Here is a 12,256-nt window from a genome sequence, read left to right on the forward strand (position 1 = left end):
GATGGGAAACCAAGGGCCTCAGCAATGGCCTGTAATGTTTTGGGGGCATCAGGGACCTCCCTGGCCAACAACTCACTGGAAGGTATCCCATTCCTGGCACTGAAACTTTTCTAGTGACAATCTATGAGTGTTCCATTGTCCAAAATAGGTTTCCAAATTTCTTTTTATTTATTTATCGTTTGTTTGTTTGTTTCAAGGCAGGGTCTTGCTCTAGCTCATGCTGACCTGGAATTCACTATGTAGTCTCAGGGTGGCCTCAAACTCACAGCGATCCTCCTACCTCTGCCTCTCAAGTGCTGGGTTTAAAGGCATGCTCCACCCTGCCCAGCCCAATTTTTCTAATTAATTTTTTTATTATTGACAACTTTCATAATTATAGACAACAAAGGATGATGATTCTCCCCCACACTTTCTCCTTCACAATTCCACTCTCCATCATATCCCCTCTCGATCTTAATCAGTCTTTCTCTTCTTTTGATGTCATCATATTTTTCCTCCTATTATGATGGTCTTGTGTAGGTAGTGTCAGGCACTGCAAGGTCATGGATATCCAGGCCATTTTGTGTCTGTGAGAGTACATTATAAGGAGTCCTACCTTTCCTTTGGCTCTTACATTCTTTCTGCCATCTCTTCTGCAATGGAATCTTGGAAGTTATGATAGAGATGTTTCAGTGCTGAACACTCTTCTGTCACTTCTCAGCACTGTGGTGCCTTTTTATTTATTTATTTATTTATTTATTTGAGAGCAACAGACACAGAGAGAAAGGCAGATAGAGGGAGAGAGAGAGAATGGGCGCGCCAGGGCTTCCAGCCTCTGCAAACGAACTCCAGACGCGTGTGCCCCCTTGTGCATCTGGCTAACGTGGGACCTGGGGAACCGAGCCTCGAACCAGGGTCCTTAGGCTTCACAGGCAAGCGCTTAACCGCTAAGCCATCTCTCCAGCCCATGTGGTGTCTTTTGAGTGATCCCAGAGGTCACTGCCATCTGAAAAGAGAAGCTTCTCTAACCAAAACTAAGACTAGCATTAATATATGGGTATGAATGTTAAGAGAAGTGCTTACAGGGCAGTTTGGTGAGCATACTACGTGCATTTAGCCAGATACCAGCAGGTGTTATACCCCTAGGGTTCATGACCTCCCCCATCATGGGCTTTTGACTAGGTTTTCAGTACCAGGCATGTATTCCTTTCTGTGGAGCAGGCCTCCAGTCCAGTTAGAAGGCAGTTGTTTTCCCCCATAATAGAAATGCCACTATTGTACCCATTGGCTCATTTGGCCTGACTCCAATTTCTTTAAAAAAAAAAAAAAAAATTTCAAGCCAGGCGTGGTGGCACACACTTTTAATTCCAGCACTCAGGAGGCAGAGGTAGGCGGATTGCCGTGAGTTCGAGGCCACCCTGAGACTCCATAGTGAATTCCAGGTCAGCCTGGGCTAGAGTGAGACCCTACCTCGAAAAACAAAACAAGCAAACAAACAAACAAACAAAAAATATATATATATATATTTCAAAGCTGGGCGTGGTGGCACATACTTGTAATCCTGGCACTCGGGAGGCACAGGTAGGAGGATCACTGTGAGTTCAAAGCCACCCTGAGGCTATATAATGAATTCCAGGTCAGCCTAGGCCAGAGTGAGTCCCTACCTCGAAAAACCAAAAAAAAAAAAAAAACCCGAAAAAGAAAACCCCCCAAAAATATTTCAGCTGGGTGTGGTGGCTCATACCTTTAATGCCAGCATTTGGGAGGCAGAGGTAGGAGGATTGCAGTGAGTTCGAGGCCACCCTGAGACTACAAGTGAATTCTAGGCCGGCCTGGGCTAAAGCTAGACCCTACCTCGGAAAACAAAAAAAAAAAAAATTTTTTTTTCATTTAGCTGGTCATGGTGGTACATACCTTTAGTCCCATTACTCGGAAGGCAGATGTAGGAGGGTCTCTATGAGTTTAAGGACACCCTTAGACTTCATAGTGAATTCCAGGTCAGCCTGTGCTAGAATGTGACACTACCTCAAAAAAACAACAAGCCAGGTGTGTTGGTGCACACCTATAATCCCTGCCCTTGGGAGGCAGAGGTGGGAGGCTCCCTGTGAGTTTGAGGCCAGCCTGAGATGACGTAGTGAATTCCAGGTCAGCCTGGGCTACACTGAGATTGTATCTTGAAAAATCAAAAAAGTAAAATAAAATAAAATCAAACAAAAACTATTTTATTTATTTGCAAGCAGAGAGATACACATGGGGTGGGGGGGGGGCAGGGGAGAGAAGAGGAAATGGGCATACCACAGTCTCCAGCCACTGCACACAAACTCCAGATGCATGAACTACCTTGTGCATTTGGCTTATGTGGGTACTGGGCAATTGAACTTAGGTTTGTAGGCTTTGCAGGCATGTACCTTAACCACTGAGCAATCCTTCCAGCCCGATTTCTTTCCTTTTTTTGTTTTTGTTTTTGTTTTTTGAAGTAGGGTCTCACTCTAGCACAGGCTGACCTGGAATTCACGCTGTATTCTCAGGGTGGCCTCGAACTCATGGCAATACTCCTACCTCTGCCTTCTGAGTGTTAGGATTAAAGGCTTGCACCACCACACCTGGCTCCAATTTCTTATTCTTTGGCTTTGTAGGCAAACGCCTTAACTGTTAAGCCATATCTCCAGCCCAATATATTTATTTTTAAAACTTCTTTTAAAGTCCAGGCCCAGATGGACTCACTGGCGAATTTTAGCAGAACTTCAGAGAAGAAACACCATTGCTTCTTAAACTTTTCCATAAAATAAAAAAGAGGGAATCCTATCAAACTCCTTCTATGAAGCCAGCATTACCCTGATAACAAAACCAGGCAACGATAGAACAAAAAAAAAAAAACAAAAAAGAAAATTACAGACTAATCTCCCTCATGAACATAGATGCAAAAATTCTCAACAAGGGCTGGCGAGATGGCTTAGCAGTTAAGCACTTGCCTGTGAAGCCTAAGGACCCCAGTTCGAGGCTCGGTTCCCCAGGACCCATGTTAGCAGATGCACAAGGGGATGCACATGTCTAGAGTTTGTTTGCAGAGCCCATTCTACTTCTCCCTCTCCCCTTTCTCTCCGTCACTCTCAAATAAGTAAATAAATAAACAAAAAATATTTAAAAATTCTCAACAAAATATTGACAAACAGAATACAAGAACATATCAGAAAGATCATTCACCCCAACCAAGTAGGCTTTATCCCAGAGATGCAGTGGTGATTCAACATACACAAATCGATAAATGTAATGCATTATATAAATGGACTGAAGGACAAAAACCACATGATCATCTCATTAGATGCAGAGAAAGCATGTAACAAAATCCAACATCCTTTCATGAAAAAAGTCCTACAGAGACTGGGAATAGAAGGAATATATCTCAATATAATAAAGGCTATTTATGACAAGCCTACAGCCAACATATTACTAAATGGGGAAAAACTGGAAGCTTCTCCACTAAAATCAGTAACAAGACACACATAAAAGGCATACAAATTGGAAAGGAAGAGATCAAGTTATCATTGTTTGCAGATGATATGATTCTACACATAAAGGACCCTAAATACTCTACCAGCAAACTCTTAGAGCTGATAAATACCTATAGCCATATAGCAGGATACAAAATAAATACACAAAGCTGGGCATGGTGGCGCACGCCTTTAATCCCAGCACTCAGAAGGCAGAGGTAGGGGATCACCTGTGAGTTTGAGGCCACCCTGAGAACACATAGTGAATTCCAGGTCAGCCTGAGCTAGAGTGACACCCTACCTCTAAAATAAATAAATTAATTAATTTTAAAAAACAAAAATAAATAGATAAATAAACAGAAATCAGTAGCCTTCCTATATGCTAACAACAACCATACAGAGGATGAAATCAGAGAATCACTCCCATTCACAACTGCATCAAAAAAAGTACCTTGGAACAAACCTAACCAAGGAAGTGAAGGATCTCTACAATGAAAATGTTAAAACACTCAAGCAAGTAATTGCAGAAGACACTAGGAAATGGAAAAACATTCCTTGTTCCTGGATTGGAAGAATCAATATTGTGAAAATGGCAATCTTATCAAAAGCAATCTACACATTTAATGCAATCCCCATCAAAATTCCAATGGCACACTTCACGGAAATAGAAAAAAACAATCCAAAAATTAATTTGGAATCACAAAAAATCTCAAATATCTAAAACAACACTGAGGAACAAAAATAAAGCTGGTGGTATCACCATACTTGAGTTTAACCTATACTACAGAGCCATAGTAACAAAAACAACATGGTACTGGCACAAAAGCAGACATGTAGATCAATGGAACAGAATAGAGGACCCAGTTTTAAGTCTGGGTAGCTATAGCCACCTGATATTGATAAAAATGCCAAAAATACTCATTGGAGAAAAGATAGCCTCTTCAGCAAATGGTGTTGGGAAAACTGGATATATATTTGTAGAAGGATGAAAATAGATTCTTCTCTCTCTCTCCATGCACAAGAATTAAGTCCAAATGGATTAAAGACCTTAACATCAGACCTGAAACTCTGAAACTGCTGAAGAAAAAAGTAGGAAAATCCTTCAACATTTTGGTCTTGACAAAGACTTTCTGAATATAACCCCAATTGCTCAGGCAATAAAACCACAGATTAAAAAAAAAACAACACAGATTAACCTCTGGAACCTCATGAAATTACAAAGATTTTGTACGGCCAAGGACACTGTGAATAATGCAAAGAGGCAGCTTACAGAATGGGAAAAAAGTTTTTGCCAACTATACATCCAATAGAGGATAAATATCTAGGATGTACAAATAACTCAAAAAAATAAATAATAAGAAATCAAACAAGCCAATTACAAAATGGGCTATGCAAAGTGAGGTCAGGGGAAGAGATTGAGTAAAAGAAAGGCGGAGGGAGAGCTAATCAAAATCTAAGAGGATATAAATAAGTGATATAGAAACCTACTTTTTTGGACAATGGAACACTCGGGAGCCATAGATTGTTGCTAGAAAATTTTCAGTGCCAGGGATGGGATATTTACACAAGACCATCATAATAGGATGTAAAATATCATGACATCAAAATAAAAGAGAGACTGATTGAGAGGGGGAGGGGATATGATGGAGAATGGAGTTTCAAAGGGGGAAGTGGGGGGAGGGAGGGCATTACCATGGGATATTGTTTACAATCATGGAAGGTGTTAATAAAAAATAAGTTAAGGGCTGGAGAGATGGTTTAGCAGTTAAGCGCTTGCCTGTGAAGCCTAAGGACCACAGTTCGAGGCTCGATTCCCCAGACCCACTTTAGCCAGATGCACAAGGGGGCACATGCGTCTGGAGTTCGTTTGCAGTGGCTGGAAGCCCTGGTGCGCCCATTCTCTCTGTCTACCTTCCTATTTCTGTATCTCTCTCTCTCTCAAATAAATAAACAAAAATAAAATATATTTTTTAAATGTTAAAAAATAACTAATTAAAAAAGAATATCCCGGGCTGGAGAGATGGCTTAGCGGTTAAGTGCTTGCCTGTGAAGCCTAAGGACCCCGGTTCGAGGCTCGGTTCCCCAGGTCCCACGTTAGCCAGATGCACAAGGGGGCGCACGCGTCTGGAGTTCGTTTGCAGAGGCTGGAAGCCCTGGCGCACCCATTCTCTCTCTCTCCCTCTATCTGTCTTTCTCTCTGTGTCTCTCGCTCTCAAATAAATAAATAAACAAATAAATTAAAAAAAAATATCCCTATCAAAATTCCAAAGGCTTTCTTCATGGAAATAGAAAAAACAATCCAAAAATTCATTTGGAATCACAAAAAACCTTGAATATCTAAAATAATACTGAGCAACAAAAATGAGGCTGGTGGTATCACCATACCTGATTTTAACCTATACTACAGAGCCATAGTAACAAAAACAGCATGGTACTGGCACAAAAACAGACATGCAGATCAGTGGAACAGAATAGAGGACCCAGATGTAAGCCCAAGTAGCTATAGCCACCTAATATTCGATAAAAATGCCAAAAATAGTCACTGGAGAAGAGACAGCCTCTTCAGCAAATGGTGTTTTGAAAACTGGATATATATCTGCAGAAGGATGAAAATAGATTCTTCTCTCTCTCCATGCACAAGAATTAAGTCCAAATGGATTAAAGACCTTAACATCAGACCTGCAACTCTGAAACTGCTAGAGGAAAAAGTAGGGGAAACCCTTCAACATATTGGTTTTGGCAAAGACTTTCTGAATACAACCCCAATTGCTCAGGCAATAAAACCACAGATTAATCACTGGGACCTCATGAAATTACAAAGATTTTGCACTGCAAAGGACACAGTGAAAAAAGCAAAGAGGCAACCTACAGAATGGGAAAAAATCTTCACCAGCTATATATCTGATAGAGGATTAATATCTAGGATATACAAAGAACTCAAAAAGTTAAATAATAAGGAATCAAACAAGCCAATCAAAAAATGGGCTATGGAGCTAAATAGAGCATTCTCAAAGGAAGAAACATGAATGGCATATAAGCATCTAAAAAAATGTTCTACGTCACTAGTCATCAGGGAAATGCAGATAAAAACTACATTGAGATTCCATCTCACTCCTGTCAGATTGGCCACCATCATGAAAACAAATGATCATAAATGCTGGCGGGGATGTGGAAAAAAAGAAACCCTTCTGCACTGCTGGTGGGAATGCAATCTGGTCCAGCCATTGTGGAAAACAGTGTGGAGGTTCCTAAAACAGCTAAAGATTGATCTACCATATGACCCAGCTATAGCGCTCCTAGGCATATATCCAAAGGACTCATCTCATTTCCTTAGAAGTACGTGCTCTACCATGTTTATTGCTGCTCAATTTATAATAGCCGGGAAATGGAACCACCCTAGATGTCCCTCAACTGATGAATGGATCATGAAGATGTGGCACATTTATACAATGGAGTTCTACTCAGCGGTAAAGAAAAATGAAGTTATGAAATTTGCAGAAAAATGGATGGACCTGGAAAGGATTATACTAAGTGAGGTAACCCAGGCCCAGAAAGCCAAGCGCCACATGTTCTCTCTCATATGGGGATCCTAGCTACAGATGATTGGGCTTCTGCGTGAGAATGAAAATACTTAGTAGCAGAGGCCAGTAAGTTGAAAAGGAGACATAAAGGGAAGAGAAAGGAAGGGAGGAGGATACTTAATAGGTTGATATTGTATATATGTAATTACAATGATTGTAATGGGGAGGTAATATGATGGAGAATGGAATTTCAAATGGGAAAGTGTTGGGGTGGGGAGGGAGGGAATTACCATGGGATATATTTTGTAATCATGGAAAATGTTAATAAAAATTTAAAAAAAGGGAATAAAAATTGAGAAAAAAAAAAAGAAATTTGTTGCCTTGCTTGTTTTATTTACTTGCAAGGAGAGAGAGAATGAATTGGCACGCTAGGGCCACTAGCTGCTACAAATGCACCTGGGTGCATGTATTTCTTTGTTCATGGCTTTATGTGGGTACTGGGGAATTGAACCCAGGTCCTTAGGCTTTGCAGGCAACCATTTTAACCGCTAAGCTATCTCTCTAGCCCCTTAACTTTTTGGGGGGGCGTTTAAGGGAGGGTCTCTCTGTACCCCAGGCTAACCTGGAATTTACTATGTAGTTTCAAGGTGGCCTTGAACTCACAGAAATCCTCATACCCCTGCCTCCCAAGTGTTGGAATTAAAGGCATATGCCACTATGCCTAGCCTAACTTTATTATTATTATTTTTTTTTATCTTGAGGCAAGCCCAACAGACTGGCCTTTTTTTTTTTTTTTAATGAGAGAAAGAATTGGCACACCAGGGCCTCCAGCCACTGTCATTGAACTCCAGGTGTGTTGTGCCACCTAGTGTGCATATGCAGCCTTGCATGCTTGCATCACCTGGTGTGTCTGGCTTGTGTGGGATCTGGAGATTCAATCATGGGTTCTTAGGCTTCACAGGTGTGCTGAGTCAGGTGTTCCCCATAAACTTGTGTTCTGAATGCTTAGGTTCCTAGCTGATGGCAATTTGGTATCCAAAGCCTCCTAGAAGCAGTGTATTGTTGGGGGTGGGCTTATGTGTGTTAAGGCCGCTTCCTCTACCAGTGTTTGGCATACTTTCCTATTGCTGTTGCCCATCAGAAGTTGGCCAGGAGGTGTCTATAACCATACCACCCTGAACGCACCCAAGCTTGTCTGATTACAGAAGCTAAGCAGGGGTGGGCCTGGTTAGTACTTGGATGGGAGAAGTTGGCCAGGAGGTGATGTCTACCCTCTGTTCATGTTATTGTTTTCCCCTGTCATCATGGAGCTTCCCCTTGAGTCTGTAAGCCAAAATAAACCTTTCCCCCCACAAGCTGCTCTTGGTCAGGTGTTTTCTGCCAGCAATGTGAATCTGACTTTAAGAGCAGCAAGTGCCTTAACCACTAAGCCATCTCTCTAGCCCCTAACATTTTTTTTTTTTAAGCATTTAAGAACAAAATTTATTCTGATTTAAAACAGAATTCATTTCAGGAGAAAGATATGAAAAGTCAATTTCAATTCAATCTCTGGATTGGGGGGTGAGGGCCCTGATCTGCCACACAGACCCTGGCACCTGTCCCTCCTGGTCTGTGGGAGGTTGGCATGGGGCTGCGTGCCCGACCCACTCTCCCCTCCACCACACATACATGCAAAGGCCAGAGGTTTTAAAAACAGCACATAGTGTTCTCTTAAATAGGTGGAAATCAGGGCTGTGTAATATACAATGGTGGTCAGGTCACCCCCATGATGATGGAGGGTGCTTGGCACTCATGACACACATGGAGAACTCCATGGAGCAGGGACCCCCATAGCCAGGCTACCTGTGGCAGGGCAAGAGTGGACATGGCAGGGCTGGGACTCTGTCCCAAACCGATTGGCACAGACATGAGGGCCCTGTCTGGTTCCCCTGAACAGGCCCCTCTGCCAGCCACTCAGGCAAACCAAACACTGTCCTCCAGAGTTTTGGCTATGGCCATGGCAGCCTGGATACTTGGCACACGGTCCTGAGAAGAGCTAACACTTGGCTGGCTCATGATGCCTGGTCTGGACTGAGGGGCCCCGCCTGGGCCACCTGCAGAGCCCCAAGTTCTCTTCCTTCTGTGTGGTAAGAGGGTCTGTGGGGACCTGGGCTCCTGGGGCAGGTAATGGTCACATAGCTGTTGGGTGGGCAATACAATAACTGGCACCTGGTGGGCCTTGCCCCACTGTGGCACAGACATGAGACCCTGGTGTGAGGACCCAGGGGAGACGACACAGGCCAGTGGTCAGGAAGGTAGCTGTCCCACCATACTGCCTGTCCTGACCCTGTGGGCCACCATGGCCACACACCCCATTTCTTTCTCCAGAGAGCAGGGGGACAATGTGGCTGGTCCTCAGGCTGGCCCATATATGAGTGGATGCTCCTGGAACTTGTTTGAGGCCCAGGGTCCTAGCACAGCTGGTGGGAGGAAGGCATTACCTGCCATCCTGACCTGGGACCCACATACAAATACAGAGAGAATCTGACAGAACAGAACAGAACACTGTAGTGTGCGTGAGGGACAGCCCCCTCAGGACCAGCGGCCACCACCTTCCGCGCGCTGTCTCCTTGCCTTGGGAAGTCCCAGTGGGGGCTCTCGCCTAAGGGCTCAGAGCAGGGACAAGAGCTTGGGATGGGTCATGGGTAGAGCTACCGGCAGCATCCCCACTTCTGCTTCTGGGGACAGACCTGAGTACACTGGGAAGACGTCCCCGCCCCACCCGAAAACAAGAACTCAAGTAATCCCAAAGTTGCCGCCCTGTCCACAAGGCCACACCTAGCTGGATGGGTCCTAACATTTTTTTTTTTTCTTCAAATTTTTTTAATTAACAACTTCCATGATTACAAAAAATATCCCATGACATTTTTTAAATTAAATTTATTTTATTTTATTTATTATTGGTAGGGTCTCACTCTGGTCCAGGCTGACCTAGAATTCACTATGTAGTCTCAAGGTGGCCTTGAACTCATGGTGATCCTCCTATCTCTGCCTTCCAAGTGCTGGGATTAAAGGTGTGTGCCACCCCACCCAGCTCTCCAGCCCTTTTTAAATTATTATTATTTTTTTGGTGGGGGGGGGCGGGGTTTGAGATAGGGTCTTATTCTAGCCCAGGCAGACCTGGAATTCACTATGTAGTCTCAGGGTGGCCTCGAACTCATGGTGATCCACCTACCTCTGCCTTCCAAGTGCTGGAATTAAAGGTGTGTGCCACCACGCCCAGCTCACTTTTTACTTATTTATCTTTCGTTTTTCGAGGTAGGGTCTCACTCTATCCTAGGCTGACCTGGAATTCACTCTGTATTCTCAGGGTGGCCTGGAAACTCATGGTAATCCTCCTACCTTGCTTCCTAAATGCTGGGATTAAAGGCATGTACCACTATGTTCAGCTTCTCCAGCCCCCCCCTTTTTTCCCCAAGATAGGGTCTCACTATAGCCCAGGCTGACCTGGAATTCACTATGTTATCTCAGGGTGGTCTTGAATTCATGGCGTTCCTCCTATCTCTGCCTCCCAAGTGCTGTGATTAAAGGCATGTGCCACCCCGCCTGACTCTCCAGCCCTTTTTAAACTTTTTTTTTCCTAGTTTTTCAAGGTAGGGATTCACTCTAGCCCAGGCTCACCTGGAATTTACTGTGTAATCTCAGGGTAACTCAAACTCACCACAATCCTCCTACCTCTACCTCCCAAGTGATGGGATTAAATGCATGTGATACCACACCTGGTTTAGTTTATTTTTATTTATTTATTTATTGGAAACACAGAGAGAGTGAGAATGGATGTGCCAAGACCTCTAGCCATTGCAAACAATCTCTAGACACATGTGCACCATGTGCATCTGATTTTACATGGGACCTGGAGAATTGAACCTGGGTCCTCAGGTTTTACTGGAACTCACTATGTAATCTCAGGGTGGCCTCGAACTCATGGCGATCCTTCTACCTCTGCCTCCTGAGTGCTGGGATTAAAGGTGTGGCTTCCTCTTACATTTTTTTCACTACCTCTTCCACAATGGACCTCAGAAGGTGTGAAAGAGATGCCTCAGTGCTGAATACTCCTCTGTCACTTTGTCTCAGCACTATGCTGTCTTTTGAGTCATCCCAGTGGTCACCACCATCTGAAAAGAGAAGCTTCTCTAACCAAAAGTGAAAATACAGCCAGGCGTGGTGGCACCCTCCCTCGAAAAAAAAATAAAAAAAGAAATATGGGGCTGGAGAGCTTGTTTAGTGGTTAAGCATTTGCCTGCGAAGCCTAAGGACCCCAGTTCTAGGCTCAATTCCCCAGTACCCACGTAAACCAGATGCACAAAGTGGTATGTGTATCTGGAATTTATTTGCAGTGGCTGGGAGCCCTGGTGTGCCTATTATCTCTCTCTTTCTCTATCTCTCTCAAATAAATAAATAAATAATTTTTTTTTAAAGTAATAGCTGGGCATGGTGGTGCATGCTTTTAATTCCAGCACTTGTGAGGCAGAAGTGGGAGGATCACTGTGAGTTCAAGGCCACCCTGAGACTACATAGTTAATTTCAGGTCAGCCTGGACCAGAGTGAGAGCCTACCTCGAAATCCACCCACCCAAAGAAAAAAAAACAGTGGGAGTAGAATGGTATGGCTATGGGTATAAACATTAAGGATAGTGCATACAGGGTAGTTTGGTGAGCACAACATAAGCATTTAGCCAGACAACAGCAGTTGTTACTCCCCTAGGGCTCATGACCTCCCCAACCATAAGCTTCTTCTTTTTTTTTTTTTTTTTTTTAAGTAGAATCTCACTGTAGCCCAGGCTGACCTGGAATTCACTCTGTAGTCTCAGGGTGGCCTTGAATTCATGGCAATCCTCCTACCACTGCCTCCCATGTGATGGGATTAAAGGTGTGTGCCACCATGCCCAGCCACCATAAGCTTTTGACTAGGTTTTTAGTACCAGGCAGATATTCTGTCCCATGGAGCCAGCCTCCAATCCAACTGGAGAGCCCTTAATTTCCCCCATAACAGACATGCCACTATTCCACCTGTTGGCTCATTTGGCCTACCTGGCCAAACTTAAGGCTTGCAATGTCCATGGTTGCTGATCACCACTGATGACTTCTCTCTCCCATAGGACTGCATGTAGTGTAGCTATTTCCAGTTTTCTGCCAGCCAGCCCACAGGGAGGAGGTTTTCAGCTCTGCTCCAGCTTGAATTCTTTTTTTTCTTTTTATTTGAGAATGACAGACAGAGAAAGGGGGG

Source organism: Jaculus jaculus, chromosome 15 (genome assembly GCF_020740685.1).
Source record: "Jaculus jaculus isolate mJacJac1 chromosome 15, mJacJac1.mat.Y.cur, whole genome shotgun sequence".
In the NCBI taxonomy this organism is placed as follows: domain Eukaryota; kingdom Metazoa; phylum Chordata; class Mammalia; order Rodentia; family Dipodidae; genus Jaculus; species Jaculus jaculus.